General features: G+C 46.4%; 1 protein-coding gene across 1 annotated transcript in view; it reads left to right on the top strand.

Moving 5' to 3' along the window:
* RSPO3 (R-spondin 3) overlaps positions 1-17,131 on the top strand; it is an 86,890-nt gene that overhangs the window by 49,886 nt on the left and 19,873 nt on the right. The gene's annotated exons all lie outside the window — the stretch shown is intronic.

The following is a 17,131-nucleotide window of genomic DNA, read 5'->3' as shown; positions in this document are numbered from 1 at the left end:
GTCAGAGAGGGCCTTACACCCCTCACTCCCTGCCTGGATACACAAGATGGACCATGCTTTGGGTTCAAATTAGTTAATTAGTATTTAACTAGTAGCTGAAAACCTGTGCTGTCCCGCAGGTATAATTTGTAGTCATGTGTGTAAAAAAGCCCAAAATGGCTGCAAAATGAAAAATTGGACATTAACAGACTGCCCATGGAAGATTGAACCTGGTGATTTTCTGAACAAGAAGAGCCCTCACCAGGCTTGTAGCTGTTTCCATCGCTTCACACTAACTCAACAGACATTGTAAGCTTCAGAGTGATGTTTGGGGTGATTGTGTGCGCTAGTTGTGTGGTTGATTTGTGTCTGGGGAGCCAGTTATTGTGTGTGCTGTGAGATTTGCAGTGAGTTGTGCAGGTGCCAGTTGGTCATATGGATACTCCACCAACTGGGCAGTTTCCCTCATATAACCAATGAACTTGTTGCATGCAAATTAGATGTAGAGTAAGGGTAGTGATAGGCTGAATTACCTCTGCTATCACAATGCTCTAGGACTCTTGGTATGACCTAGACACATGCTTACTGGAGCTGTACACCTCATGGGTGTAATTCGTAAAATCAAAATGGCTGAGAGCTTAAAAATTGGATGGTAATAGATGTGATATCCAGTGACGAATCAACTTGGTAATACTCTGAACAAAGAGAGCTCTCAACCATGCTTGTAGCTGCTTTCATCACTTCACATTAACTCTACAGACATTCTAGGCTTCAGAGTGACACACAGAGTGACATTCCCAGAATCCTGTGTAGGTTGTTATCAGTTACCAATGGTTTGTTGCAAGTTACTCATAGAAATGGACAAACTTTTTGCTACTATTAATATTTTTAGGGCTGGATTGTTTCATAAGGCCACAGGCAACAATAAAGGATGGGGTGTTCCTGCCCCAGGCAGGAGCATGACAGGGAAGGAATGATGACGCAGGGGTCTACAATTCCCTTCCTGCATCCTCCTTACTGTGGGAGGTAGCGGTCAGGGCTGGCCTATGGGAGCAGCAGATCGTACTTTCCCCCACCCCATACTAGTTTAGCTTTGCTGGGCAGTGTACTGAAGGCGGTGGAGCGAAGGCTCCATCCATTTCCCATCCACACCCTACCCATATTCTCCGGGGATAGCAAACAGCAAGAGCACAGCATTCATTTATTCCTATATACCAGCAATTCGGAAACTGGGGTCCGCGCACCCCCGGGGGTCCACGAGGGCACTCCAGGGGATCCGCGAATCAACTGCACACCACAGAACACCTGTGGAGTGGGGGCGGGTCCTGGGGCTGAGTGCCTCTCTTGGAGCTAGCGTCTGCACTGCTGCAAGAAGAGCAGGATCGTCCCACCCGAGCCAGCAGGGTTGCACGCAGAATTCACATTGTGTTTTCAGACACGCTGAATGGCTCCTCCTGTGCTTTCCCTCCGCTGCTGATTTTCATAGCTCCAGGCGGTGCGCGAGTCATGGCCGGGGCCACCGGCCCTGCTGATCAACTCCACGCTCAGCACCAGGACCCGCCCCCACTCCACAGCTGTTCCGCAGTGTGAAGTTGATTAGCGGGGCCAGCGGCCCCGGCCATGACTCGTGGACCGCCTGGAACCGTGAAAATCAGCAGCAGAGGAAAGCACAGGAGAAGCCAGAGCAAAGCAGCCCCTGCCAACCGGCGGGTGCGTCTGAAAGCCCGGTGTGAATTCTACATGCAGCCCTGCTGGCTCGGGCGGGATGATCCTGCTCCTCTCGCAGCAGTGCTGACGCTAGCTCCAAGAGAGGTGCTCAGCCCTTGGACCCGCCTCCACTCCACAGCTGTTCTGCAGCATGCAGTTGACTTGCATCCAGAGACATAAATAGGTTCTTACTTCCTCTGGATGCTGCTACGCAGTTGCACAGCTCGAGAGACAATCTAGCTAACCCTCAGTAACAAAGGGTCATAACCAGTTTTTTGGTTTGGGGGGGTTTTTGCGAGGAGGGGCAGGGGAATTGTTTTGTTTTGTTTTTTGCTGCCAAAGCTTGAGCAAACAACACAAGACTGAACATTAATGCTGGAACTGTAAATAACATTTTTCTCTGGGTGATGATGATGTTGTGCATGCATATGGTATTTTGGCAGCATCTTCATATTGGTCAAGACATTTCACTTTGAAAAATGTCTGCTGTTCATGTGTAGTAAGTACTTTAAAAGAAACTCCTCACGTATTTTACTGTCAATTCTTACTTTGTGCTTGATGGGACTTGTGCCAAACCATATTTGCAAAATATTGTATGCCACAAAAAGTCCTTTGAGGTAATAAATCTATTTTTGCAAAGTGCATAAGGTTGTTTCTTTTGAGCAAGTAATGGACCATAGTCTGCCCTGTTTTACACCCAGTGCTCAACCCCTTTGAAACTAGTGTGGTTGGATGAAGTATAAATTACAACAGCACCTTTCCCAGTGGGATTTGTGTGTGTGTGTATGTCTGAAGGCAAAATGGAGCCCTTTGCTCTTTTAAAAGTTTTTAAATCCACAGCTACACCTAACCCCTGTAACAGTAGCCATGATTCTCTGTCATCTTTGCTTTTATACACCTCCATAAAGGAGATGGATTATTTTTTAAAGAAAATCTTTAATAAAACCAAGGAAATTCATACAAAAAGCCAACTAGGTTAAAATAACATTAAGGACTGGATTATGGTGACACAAGCCAGGAAACTGAGACTTAAGGCTAAAAGTCTATACTTACTTTTCTACTGGAAAAAGGGAAATGAAGCTTTTCACCTTAATCTCCAGGCCACTTCTGCCTCCTCACTCTGACCTCCCCTTCTTCCACAAAAAGAAAGTTTTGTTCCTTCTTGAGTGACACCTCAAATATACAAGAGCTCCACAGGCTAAATTCATTCAGCGAGCTACACAGTAGGAAACAGGGGGGAAAGAAAGTTCTAGGAAAGCAAAGATAAAACAAGCAAAACTGGGTTCACTGTTAAGAAAAAATTAAAACCACACTTAAGTAACACAGAAAGCTATTTTGCAATGCATATGTTGTTACATCTATTATATTAAAGGCCACTGATAGATCTAGTAGTATCTAGGATTACCATACATCTGGATTTCCCCGGACATGTCCAGCTTTTTGGTCCTCAAATCCCCATCCGGGGGGAATTTCCAAAAAGCCAGACATGTCCGGGAAAATAGGGAGGCATAAGCCAGGGTCCGCCTGGCCCCAGCACGACCCGCCGGGTCTGCAGCACAGCCCAGCCACCCTGTCTACATTGTAGCAAGCTCGGGGGCGGGCGCGCAGCCGCAGAAGGCAGTGGAGGGGCCGCTGTTGCCCCCGCAGGCCGGGGGGACCGCGCGCCCCAGCCGAGCCTGCAGGACTACGGGGAGGCCAGGTCCAGCCAGCGGCTCGGGCTTCCCTTGTGGGTGGGGACCCCCGGCCATTGGGGGACCTTTCTGTGGCCCCGTCGCCCCGCGCAGCTCGGAACCCAGCGCCGCGGGAACTGTTTCCAGCAGGGACAGACAGGCCAGGGAACGTGCTCGGCGACGGCAGGAAGGAGGCTGTGGCATGGGGCGGGGAGTGCAGCATGTGCCGGGGCTGCAGGGATCTGCACCGTCCCGGTCGCCGCTGACCGTCCGAACCCCCTGCCAGGCAGAGGCTGCCGGGGGAGCAGGGCAGGTGGGGGGGGGGCAGAGGCTGCAGGGCAAGGAGGAGCAGGGCATGTGGGGTCATAGAGGCTGCAGGGGCAGGGCAGGCGGGGGGCGCAGATGCTGCAGGGGTGGGGGGGTGCAGGGGCTGCAGGGCGAGTGGGGAGCAGGGGTCACAGAGGCTGCAGGGGCGGGGGGTGCAGGGGCTGCAGGGCGAGTGGGGAGCAGGAGTCACAGAGGCTGCAGGGGTGGGGGGTGCAGGGGCTGTAGGGTGAGTGGGGAGCAGGGGTCACAGAGGCTGCAGGGTAAGGGGGGTGCAGAGGCTGCAGGGCGAGTGGGGAGCAGGGAAGCACTTAGTAACCCCCAACCAAGATCAGCGTGGGAGGGAGGAGGGGGAATGCAGGGTGCTCAGAGTTGGGGCAGGGACTTTGGGGAAGGGGTTGGAATGGGGGTGGGGAAGGGGCAGGGTTGGGGCAGGGCCAGGGCCCCCGTGGAGTGTCCTCTTTTTTCAGTGTTGAAATATGGTAACCCTAGTAGTATCAGCACTGATGTTGGTCATTTCTCCATGGTCATAAGCAGATCATTAGCTAGTTCAGCAAGTGCTGTTTCCATGCTGAATCTAAGTCTGTATTCTAACTGTTAGAGATTTAGAGCATTGGCAAAGGACAAGTGATGATGAGTTTGTTTGCCACAATTGTCTCTGTGACTTGGCTCAGGAAGGTGAGATTAGAGACAGGGTGTTAGTCAGCTAAATTGCTGGTATCTCTCATAGACATTTGCCTGTGGTGAGTAGGCAGATTCAGATAAAGCACATGGAAAGACTCTTTTGTTTCATTTGGCTATTGTGTCCTTTGGTCTGTCAAGATGGGTTGTAATTCTGCTTCTGCTTTCTCCTCATTGAAGTAGAATGAGAGGTCTTCATGGGAGAAGGTGCTAGGTTCTGAGGCAGAATGCAAGCAAACTGGGATAATTAGGTGACTCAAACCATAAATAGTTCTTCCAGTCTTGATTTAGCAGGCTACAGCTGCCCACATTAGCCTAGATGGACCACTGTCTAATCCAACATGGCAATTCCTATGTGTGTCCCAAGTAGGATACTCTAACACTTCCATCCTCACCCAAACCTTCTGAGGGTTTATTTTGGTATTTTCTACCCGTTCCAAGCCATGATGCCCAAATTCATCCAATCTGCAATATACTTGATCCTTTGCCCAGCAACTGATCCTGCTTCCCAACTGATCCCTTTCCTTTCTCTCCCTCATCTGTGTTTTCTGTCTTGTAATCCATTCTCCAAGACACAAGCACCCTCCAGTTTAATGAGATGCTTCTTTTCCCTGCCCATGTTGAGATCCTTCTTTGATTTTGACCTTTGAATGAAAACCCCACTGCATGAGAGTCAACTGGTGCACTAGTTTGCTGTGATCACTGTCATGAGACAGACGATGATACCAAGTACTGCTGTGATTTCCAGAGGTGCAAAATGCATTATGGGACACAATGGAAAAAGCACCATGGGTAGAACTGAGCAAATACTGCATATTATCCAGAAAGATTTGCTTACAGTTTTTTCATAAATGTGCTTTTGGCCATACTCGTGACCTTTTAGTGGTTGCTTTCTGCAAAGGTACATGAGATTGGCTTTTACTGGCAGGAAACCAAACGTCAAAGTTGCATGCACAAATATTTGTGGAAAATGAATTTTAAGTTTTCATACATGAGTATTTCTGCCAGAACGGCTCATCCAAATGTGGAAAAACTATACCATGTGATTTATCTGACCAATCACAACGAAACAATACACTTGGCCTCGCTAGTATTGAATGCTATCAAAGACCATTTCATCATCAATCTGCCAAGATTAAAATAGTCACCAAAAAGGTCTAATAATTATGAATAAGGAATATATCATGGGAAACAGTTGTTTATTATGCAAGAAAATATGCAGGCTAAATGTATCAAATACATGTATTTGTTGAGGAACATTAATTCATGTATTAATTATTATTATTTATTTGTATTACTGTAGTGGCTAGGAGCCCCAGTCATGGACCAGGAATCGTTGTGCTCGGTTCTGTAAAAAACCAGGAAAAAAAAGGACAGGCCTTGCTCCAACATGCTTACAATCTAAGTATAAACTAATAGACAACAGCAGACACACACAGACAGATGGGTTCAATTATTTCTAACTGGAGTTTAGTGACCGTCAACTCAGGGCAGCCTGGAAGCATGGTACGACTGTGCTGAGAATTGCTTTTGAACAGACAGAAGAGAGAGCACTCCCTGGAAGCAGGTTAGCCCAGGGGGGTTGATAGGTAACACTTTGCTACGGAAAAGGAAGTGGGTGCATTGTGATTCTTCAATGCACCCCAGAAGTGGAGAGGGAGCAATCTCTTTGGGCAGGGAGTGATCTCTAGGTGAAGAATGGAAGAGATAAAGGATTACGGGGGGAAAGAGAAGGATTTGGACAGGAGCAGTTTTAATGAAGACGGGATTATATTGAAATAAGTTGATGGAGCTAGATAGATGGAAAATGTTCCTATTCTCCATTTCGTATATCTGAATCTAAAGGTTCAAGTTTGGTTTGAATAGCCAGGAAGGCCAAGATTCAGGACAGTTCTGTTGTTTTATTAAACTAGTTCATCCATCCCTAATTAGTATGTGTGTGTGTCCAACATATTTCCAGACCGGATCTGATAAATATGCAGTTGGCTCTCATAGATATAGTTGGAGTCCTATCAGGCTTTCATTAGATTTCCAAAAACACTACTCAGCTAAAATTCCCAAAGCCATTCATCAAGGTTAGAGTAGCTGTTACTTTAGCTGAAGACAATGTAACATAATACCAACAGGCTTAAAATATTACGTGATAAATTCCCCTTCCTTACACTCACTCACACGCCACAGGGTCACACACATCAATGGAACACAAAGGGCTGCTAAGTAAAGTAAGCTGCTCATTTAGTATTTCTCTCGAAGAAAAAGTTGTGTAGCTGATCTCTGATCACTTTCTTTTGTTTATAAGCCTGGCTTTCATTAGCATTCAATTAAACTGTTCCAAGCAGAACTGACAGAAAAATCACATGAAGTTTGTAACAAAAGATAAACAAAACAGGAAATAAAAAAGAATTATATTGTGTATTGAAAATATAGCTCTCTTGGAGTTAATGCAAACTCTCTGACATCATTGGGGCTAGGAATTCATCCTTATTGTTTAGTAACCAAAGGGAGCACTGATGAGGGGCCCGATGCAAAATCCATTAAGGTCAACAGGAGTCCCCCCCAGTCATTTGATCCTATCAGTGTCAGTTTGCACGTACAAATGCAGTGTTGGGCCTGCATGATTGAGTGTGCATTGTGAGGGCCTCACTTGCAGAACAGGATGTTGAAATTTTGTCCCTTAATGTTAACAGAATATCCCAAGTTGCACTGATTACACATAATCTTCTTTCTTATTAATGCAAAATAAAGAAACATGCAATACGTTTTAAGGGGAGGTTTGCTGTTTGAGAAGTTAGATCTATAAAATGTGTATATTGGAATTTCTGGCTGGGTCTTTCTGTAGGCTTAGCAAGAGCACCTGGCTAGTAATGAACCCTACTGCTAGTATCTAGGCCAGTGTTGCCTAAACTGTGAGGCTGGCCTCCCTCGCAATACTGTAGCTTCTTTCAGGAGAGTCACAGGCAGCCCAACGAAAATTGACAGGAGAGGGAACAAAATAGTAGATTCTGTTCTCCTTAAGTCTTGACAAAACAGTATTATGTATTAGTGCTATTGTATTTGTTATTGTAATGGACATCCTACAGTGGAGGAACACCTGCTTAGTCCAAAGTGGAAGCAACCCATGAGTAGGGCTCCAGGTCTGTCACGGAGGTTGTGGAAGTCACAGATTCTGTGACTTTCCGTGACCGCCGTGACTTCTGCAGGGACCAGTGTGGTTGACTCCAGGGCCGCCCAAGCAGCTGGCTCGAGTGCCAGCTGCTCAGGTGGCCCCCGGAACAGTCACACCAGCTGCTGCTGGAGTGGCCCTGGGGATAGACACACTAGCCACTGCTCCGGCAGCCCTGGCAGTGGTCACCGGGCAGCCGGCTGGAGCAGCCGCAGTCCACGGCCTGGGCAGCTGGTGCTGCTGGCCCTGGGCGCCCCCCTTCAGCAGCAGCTCCCCCCCCCCCGTCCCTCTGGCGACCGTCCCCCATGATTTAATCACAGGCATTTTTAGTATAAGTCATGGACAGGTCATGGGCCATGAATTTTTGTTTATTGCCCATGACCTGTCCATGACTTTTACTAAAAATACCCCTGACTAAAACGTAGCCTTACCCATGAGGAATGGGAAATTAAATAGGTTGGCTGTCCCTGTCCATTCCACACGTTAAAAATGAAAGGCCTGATCCAAAGTCTATTAAAGTCAATGGGAGGCTTTTCATTGATGTTAGTGAGTTCTGGGTCAGGCCCATAATTCTCAAATAACTGCTCCTCATCTTAAAAAAGAACAGTCCAGGAACTCTGACCATGTTTGGTACTGACTGCTCAGCAAGGTTACTTTTTTACTTACAAAGTTTTACCTAAAGGTACATGGGAAGGTGTGATAGTCCAATCGAAGATAATGTTAAACCCCTTCCACTGTCCCCCAAACATATATAGGCTAGTGGCATTTAAAACAAGGACCAAAATGCTCAAAGCTGAGACATCACAGTAATACATTTCTCTGGTGCGACAGTAAAGGAGCACATTCTGTGTGAAAGAAACCAGTGTGGCTATGGTTAATGACCTTGCTACATGATTAGTCACCAGGCTTCTGAAGCTTCAAAATTAACGTGAAGCTAATTACTGCATCCTTGTGTTTACATTGTGTATATGCCACTGGGTCATAGCTTTGGCCTCTTGCAAGTCCAAGCTACTATAATTGAGGAATCTGTCTTGTGAAGAGTTTGATTGTTTATTTTCTGTTTGTTTCTGCCAAGAGAGCCCTTTGTTTCCTTTCCTGGCTGGGGTTTTGACTCTTTAACTTTAACACATTTCTATCCTTCATTAGTAGCATTGCTGAGACTAAGGGTCCAGTTCTGTGTCCCTTTTACAGCAGCTCAGGGATTGCAAAACCAGTTTAAAGGGCCTCCTGCAGTTTTCTCAAGCAGAGAGCTAGTGTAGACTGCATTATGTCACCCCCACTCACAGCCCCAGGCGCATACAAAGTTAGGCGGGGAAGGAACTGGCCTGAGTACTCTGTGTTCTGGCTATTCTAGACTGCAGCGCAGCCTACAGATCGCTGAGTGGAGCTGGTATAAGCTAGAGCAGTGGCTCGCGCTGCTGTCGCCTACAACCGGAGCTGCACTAGCCCCTGGACCAGAATCTCAGAGGTGCAAAGTTAGCACAAAATCACCTGTGACCTGCCAAACCTGAAAGGTGTAGTAAGGAATCTGACCCTTAAAGCCAGGGGTTGAATGCTCAGAAGGAGTTAAGTGCCTAAATCCTAATTTAGGGGGTTTAGTCCCCATTTTGGCTCCACTTAGATGCACAGAACTCTTGCCTAACCCTGGTAGGTGCCCAAACGGTCAAAATTTTCAGGGTAAAAGTTCCCTCCATGCCTAAATTTCTGCCTCTGGGTATGCACACTGCTGCTTCACTCTAAGGGTGTCTGCACTGAAAGAAAACACCCATGGCTGGCCCAAGACCTTCCCCACTCATAAGGTCCCAGAGCCCAGGCTCCAGCCAAAATTGGAAGGTGACCACCTTTTCAAAAGGTAAAAACAGGACACATGCAGGAGCCCCACCCACTCTGTGGCCCTGCTGCCTGCCCCTCCTCCTCTCCTGAGGCCCCACCCACTGCTCCACCTCTTCCCCCTGAGGACCCACCCCCTGGCCAGGCCAGAAGCCAGAGCCGGGCCATGGTGAGAGCTGACCAGGGAGCCTGGGCTGCTGTGGGGAACCTTCACCTGCCCTGGACAGTGGCCAGGGTGCTCAAGAGCAGCCCCTGACCCATGTCCTGCCCCTTGTGGTGCACCACCCAGGGCAAGTGGCATGGCCAGGGCTCCCCACAGCAGTCCAGGCTCCCTGGGCAGCTCTTATTACTGCCTGGCTGCAGCTTGTGGCCTGGCCAGGGGGCAGAGCCTCAGGGGAAAGAGGAAGAGCCAGGGGTGGGGCCTCAGGGAAGGAGGAGAAGCAGGGGGCTGGGGACTTGGGAGAAGAGCAGAGGCTGGGACTGGGCCTCAGAGGAAGAGAAGGGCTAGGGCGCTGGGCCTCATGGCAAGGGGGAGGGCTAAGGCCCACCTCAACCAGCCCCTTCCACCGGGAAGAGGCTGGCGCCACCGTTGAGCCTCAGACAGGTGCAGAGTGGTGCCGCAGAGAATCAGGGACAAATGTTGTTCCAGAGTCATTCAGCCTAGACCAGGACTTGAATTCTGCATTTTGGGACTGTCCCACTCATTTCGGGATGGGTGGTCACCCTAGCCCGAACGTCTATATTGCAATTGTATAGCCCTGTAGCTTGGTCCCTGCAAGCCGAAATCAGCTGACACGGGCCATCTAAAAAAAAAAAAAAATTAATGGAGATATCCCATCTCCTAGAACTGGAAGGGACCTTGAAAGGTCATTGAGTCCAGCCCCCTGCTTTCACTAGCAGGACCAAGTACTGATTTTGCCCCAGATCCCTAAGTGGCCCCCTCAAGGATTGAACTCACAACCCTGGGTTTAGCAGGGCAATGCTCAAACCACTGAGCTATCCCTCCCCCTAGGGGTCTTTTATTGCAGTGTAGACATACCCAAAGCATCTGGACACCTATGTCCCACCTCAGGCCCAGAGCAATTCAGGAAGATGGGCATTCAGACATTTAAGACACATACATGGCCCAACCCAGCAGCTGCCTATAGGATCAGGTTCCATTCAGAATTCAGCTGGAGGAGGAGGAGCAACAGCATGCCTTATAAGTTTTAGCCCACTGGTTACAGGAGTTGCCTGGGAAGTAGGAAATCCATGTTCAATTCCTCCGCTTAGGCAAAGAGGGAGAAAGGATTTGAACTCAGGTCTCCCGCCACTGACCTATGGGATTTTCTGACATCTGTCCTGTTGAAGCTGTTCCACTATGGCTTAAATACTTAAATAATCATTGGGCCAGAGAAAGAGAGCAAGCAAAAGAGAGAATGACTTGGTAGCCTGGTGGGTCTTCTGCTCTAATTGTTGTTTTGTTTCATTATTTAGCCACAGTAGAACAGCTTTAGCAAGAGAGATTAAGGAAGCCCTGTAGCAGAATATCCCATAGCTCAGTAGTTAGAGCCCACACCTGCAAGGTAAGAGACTCCTGTTCAAATCCTTTCTCCCCCTCTGTCTGAGTGATAACTGAACCTGAGTGCCCAACATCCTATGCAACTGCTCTAAAAGTTATAAGGTGCCTACCATTATGAACCTGTGAATTGCTATGAACAGATAGGCACCAGCCTGTAGTCTGAAGTTAGTTGCCCATCTCCAAGAGAGGGGAGGACCTTAGTATACAGTCTGCTTGTTGGTATCTCCCATTGGCTAGCTTAGGCAGCTTCTTGCCTAACATGCTGGTGTCTGAGAATCACAATCTCATAGTATATGCAGGGCCGCCCAAAGGGGGGGGGAAAATGGGGCAATTTTCCCCGGGCCCCACAGGGGCCCCGTGAGCCCTGGGCCGGCGGCAGCCTGGGTCTTCGGCGGCCCCGCTGGGGCCCCGGCCCGGCAGCGGCCCGGGTCTTCGGCAGCATTTTGGCGGCAGGGGGTCCTTCAGTGCTGCTGAAGACGCGGAGCGACTGAAGGGCCCCCCACTGCCGAAATGCCACCGAAGACCCGGACCGCTGCCGGGTGAGTACAAGCACCGCAGCTCCCCCGCTTTGCCCCAGGCTCCCTGAGTCCTCTGGGTGGCCCTAAGTATATGGATCCTAGGTAGTAAACTCAAGCTTTATGGATTGCAGTGTAGTTCCTGTGATTTTCAAGGTGCTTAAAAGTTAGGCGCTATGTCACAACACCTAGCTCCTTTTCATCATTCAGCCCCAGGTTTTTAAAGGCATTTAGGCACCCAAAGATGCAGATAGATGCCTAGTAGGATTTTAAAAATTGCAACTAGGTGCTATCTGCATATTTATGCACCTAAAAATCTAACCCTAAGAGCCCAATAAAGATTAAAACTATTTCTTATAACAACTAGACCTTTATGCTATCCCTTATTTTCTTATGTGAGCATTAATTCCGCATTATTATGCCTAATAACTCCAAGAGGAAAGGAGACACAGGCCAGGGTTGGGCAACTATATTACACACAAAGGCACACACTATCAAAGACCCTTTGCACGTGCAGCTGAGTTATTTTGTATGCACAAGGTAACACATGCTATGCACCTAGGCAAGCTGAAAATTTCTGTGGCCAAAGGGTGACTATACAACACTAGGATTTTCAAAAGGACCTTAGACTAGGAGGCTGCCTGGCTGGCCGCTGCCTCTGTGCCTCTTTTGGAGACACTCACCTCTTCCAACTCCTCTCCTTTGCCTTCTTCCTTTCTTCCCTGTTCTGGCAGGACAGAGAGCAGTTGCCGGGGTCACTCGGCTGCCCTTAGCTCTTCTGGAACATGCTCTAAATTGTGCTGGACTCACTGTGAGTAAACAACCTTGATACTTGGTTAACGAGGACATAAACCATTTTGAAACTTAAAAACATGAAGTATGTGGTCAGCTGCTCCTGTGAAGGGAACAATTCAGAGAAAGCTGCTAGTGTTTGCATGTTGAAATGCTGACTGCACTCTAGCCACCCTCCCCACATCGCTAAGCCAAATAAATGAACTCAAACTGTTTTTCTTACCATTAATGAGCCTTTATTGTGCCCCTTTATGTTCCGGAGGACTTTATCCTAGATGCTTCATCTCTGCAAGAGAAAACAGAGGGTGAAAAATACAACAACCTGCTATACCACAAGCCCCTACTCCTCTGCCCCCCAGAAGCTCCCTTCACCTGTCTGCAAGCCCATAATCACCAACACTTCTGAACTCCCCCCCCCCGCCACAAAAATAGAAAAGGGCAACTTGCCAATTTACCCGCTCTCCACTCACTAGCAAAGCGCTGCAAACAGGTCAATCGTGCCTGGGTAGTACTGCCACATAGTGGTGATGAAGGGAACTGGCTAAGCTGGCAGGAAGATTAACTAGCACGTCCTTTCTCCGGACCTGGGCTCTTCCCCATTTTGATCTTTGGGTCTTGGAAAGAAGCATGAAAGAGAGAAAATAAATTCATTAGTACATCTAACAAACAGGGTCAAAGAATGCAAAACGTTTGGAAAATGTTGGCCACAGAGTAAAAGAGGCAGTGGATGTTTTCAAGTTTAATGGTGACGCATACAGCACTGTTTAATCAGAGTTAAATCCTGGTCCATGGAATACTTCCATGTATAGCAATGCTGTTATGGCATTGTAAATCAGGGAAAGCTATAGTACTCACTCACTGTTGTATAGTTTGCCATATTTGCGATGGGCCTGATCCAAAGCTCATAGAAGTCAGTCAGATTTGGATGAGGCTCTACAGGGTTATTTTCAAAATTCCTTTATTATAAAATGAAAACAAAGAAAGACTTTCCAGCTGCTGTTCCTACTCATCCTGCTGAATCACTGTCTATTCATCCCCACCCAGGCAGTTCCTCCTACTCCTTCACCCTCAGCTCTCTGCATCTCTGGTCTTGTATCTTCTCAATGAATTTCTCCAGCTCCATCACCAGAACTTACATCTGCTTTGCTCAGGCCAGCACCCCACCCCTCATTTCCAAGCACCTTCCCCACCGCTTTTAAAAAGAAAATACCTTCAGCTACAGTTTTTATTACAAAGCTCTAAAAGGAGCTTTAGAATGCTCCCCATTAGGTGTCAACATCAAAAAATATTACTATAGATTCATAGGTCTTACAGCTAGAAGGAAACATGGTCATTTAGTCTGTCTTGCTTCATAGCACAGGCTATCAATGTCATGCAGTGATTCCTGAAGCTTGCCAAACAACTTGTGGTTGAGTTTGAGCATACCTTTTAGAAAGACATCTACTCTTGATTTAAAGATTCCAAACAATGGAGAATCCACTACATACCTTGGTATTTAACCTACTGAAAGTCACAGCTGAGTAGCAGTTTAAATTTGGCGTGTGTGTGTGTGTGTGTGTGTGTGTGTGTGTGAGAGAGAGAGAGAGAGAGAGAGAGAGAGAGAGAGGGAGAAAGAGAGAAGTTTAGCACAGCTCATCTGACAATCAGGAATTTTATATTACCCTTACAGTTCCTCAGAATTTAATAGAGAGTGAAAAATCTTTCTACAGATTTGTTAAGCCAACCTATGGAATTATATACAACAGTAGGGGTATAGTAGATGCTATAGATTGATTTCTATAAATATAATATATACGTCAATATCAGTATAGATAAATAGATAAATAGATGTGTGAAATACTATAAGGAATACACATTCCTATGAAATACTATAAGCAATTATAATAATTTCTACAGAGCTCTATTAAATTTCCATAGAATTCTACTGTTTTCATCCCTAGTAAATTCTATAGGACTTCTCCGTAAGGGCATGCTTGATCCACAAATAAATGTAGAGCCTGATCCTCTGCCCATTAAGGTCAATATCAAAACTCCTGTTCTCCTGGTACAGCCAAACTTGCTCTTGGGCCAGACAGCCCTGAATCAGGGACCTACAACCAGCTCCCTGTATCCCACCCCCTCATTCCACTTTGTCCACGCAAATAGGGAAGCAAGTTATCATGTCTGGCTCAGTTTTATACAGCTCTTCAGAAGTCTAGGATCACTATGATAGGATGCATGCAGGACTTGGCTGTGTGCCAGTATTTCACAAAAAGTTTCAATGAGGTTGGTGGACCAGATCCCCAGCTGGCATAAATTGGTGTAGCTCCCTTGTCAGTTTACAGTAGCTGAGGGTCTGACCCACTGCGTTTGCATAATGATATATGTTAAGGCCATGGAGAATTTAATTACTTTTTACATTAATTGCAACAAATAATATTAATGTTTATTTCTCAGTATTTTTTTTTTTTTTTTTAGTTTGTTAACATAACTTTTTGCACTAGCAGGAACTTAAGAAAAAACAACCCTAAAAACTAATTATGATTAAAAATTCAGTGACTGCAGAAATCATGATTCATAACATATTCCAAAAAATCAGTGTTAATAATCATACCATTAGTTCCTTGCAATAGAGAATGACAGCAAAATAGTGAGCCAGTTGTCTACAAGTGAAACATACAGTACATGATTTTAATTCCCTCTCTCTGTAGATTTTAATTATTAACTATAGAAGGTTTTTTGTCCCATTGGTTTTTTGGATAAAGAGTGAAATCAGCCATTAGTGACATTTCAGCCAATATCTATGGCAAACAGTAGCCCCAGTAGGAAGATTTACAGCTACATTCATGTCTCTACTTTGTTCTTAAGCTTGTATTTACTTTTACCCATTTGCTTTCTGAAATTCTCACCCCCCATTTGTCATCTGAAGAACTCTGTTTAAAAGGAAAACAGGCTTCAGACATGAAACACAGCTACATTCCTGAAACATGAGATGCACAACCTTTAATTCATGCAACCTTTCATTTACAGTTATGTTCAAGGGATGGCATAGTGTCATTATGGACAATGCCTCTCCTTGTTATTACCCTACATAAAGGTCTAAAATAGTTAAACATTTGAAGGAATACCCTCCCAGGCTTCATTTTCTTTCCCTTTCCCTTTCCCTTCCCCCATTTCCCATCACCCTTTCGGTTTGCTCTTGTTCTAAGTGCATAATCTAAATGCTGTGCACTGCAAACTGCACTTATTGTTGGCTTCAAGCTTAGAAGGAGCCTTCTGAACACTTTTTATACAAACTCTAATGAGGTCAGATTTGGAAAAATCTCAGCTGCTGGACTTGGATCCCATGCGCTAGTGACCATTTATAATTAATATTAATGAATGGCAGATGTTTATTGCCTAAGTAGAAATGCAGATTGCTAAACCAGAAGGATTTAGTTTAAACCCAGAGAAACTGACTTTATTTCTTCAACAGTTTGGAGGGTGGGTGCATGGGGAATATGCCAATGGGGTGATTCAGCCACTGCTACCTTCAAGCATGAGCAAGCAATGACCCTCAGGAAAAGAGCATCATGAGTTCCCTACTCCACTTAATGATGATACTTGTCTTCTTGTGGGGCCTGATCAGTGAGAGTCTTTTCATTGACTTCAATGGGCTTTAAATCACACCCAATCATCTGTAGATCTCAAAGCACTTTACAAAGGTAGGGAAGTATCATTGTCTCTGTGTTAGAGATGGGGAACCAAGGCAAAGAGGTGGCATGGATACTGTCTTTTAACATGGTTCACACGTGGCCAAGGCCATACTCCCTAATGCAATATATATTTTTGTTACTTTCTAATGGTCTTAAACCAAACTAAAACCATCAAGCATAAGACTTAGCAAAACCTGACATTGGCTCAGATGGTAGACCCCAGCCCTGCAAGGTGCACTGTGTCAATGGAGTCCCCCTGTGCCTATATGGCTTTGCATTGACTTAAATGGGCCTTCATATGAGTACAGGGGCCCTCCTGCATGAAGCACTTTGCAGGATTAGGGCCCCAGGGTGCCTGCATTTTCTCACTGAAAATCACTGTCATCCCATTAGGTTTAACTGAACCCTTCAGCCTTTCAAGATAGATACAGTCAGTTTACTGTGTGGGCGGAACGTCATTAGAAAGACACCTAGGGAATGAAAGGCCTAAGTAAAATTTCAAAAGTGCATAAGTGTCTTAGGAGCCTAAGTTCCATTTTCCAAAGTCATTTAGGTACTTCAGGCCAGACTTTTCAAGGTATTTAGGTGCCTAACTCCCACTGATTGTGGTCTCTAACTGACTTAGGAGCTTTTGAAAATGTTATCCTCTGTCTGCTCTGCCTGTACATTAAAGACTCCTATAGCACTTGCTGAAGAGTATGGAATTCTTGGCCAAAATGTCCCATTCCTCTTACTATCATGAAGTATGCTGTGCATTAGATGGTTGGTGTATTCCTACCCAAGGGTGGCTGCATAGCAGAAAGGCTGTATGCATACAGCTTACAAAGCACTTTGGGGTGAAATACATGTGAAAAATATTATCATTTATTATTATTAGCCACAGGTGACTAAAAGAGTTAGACTGGTGAATAAAGGAATAATGTAAGTGTAGTGCCTGCCCCTTGCAAAAGCAGCTGCGTGACAGGACATTATTGGTGGCACTCTGGTCACTAAGGTTGCTGCAGCACTGGGAAGAGTGCAGGCATAATTGAAGCCAATTAATCAATTACTGTTGGGGAAATACTGACACTTGGGTGCAGTACACTGGGTACCAGACAGAAGCACCCTGCATAGGCGCCGACTTCACCTCTGTCCGGTGGGTGCTCGACCCCCTGCCTCCCACCCCTGCCCCTGCCCCCACCCCACTCCCATTCCACTCCCTTCCCCCAAGTCCCTGCCCCTGCCCTGCCTCTTCT

Source organism: Malaclemys terrapin, chromosome 3 (genome assembly GCF_027887155.1).
Source record: "Malaclemys terrapin pileata isolate rMalTer1 chromosome 3, rMalTer1.hap1, whole genome shotgun sequence".
Lineage (NCBI taxonomy): Eukaryota > Metazoa > Chordata > Testudines > Emydidae > Malaclemys > Malaclemys terrapin.
This window is presented reverse-complemented; position numbering and strand designations above follow the sequence as displayed.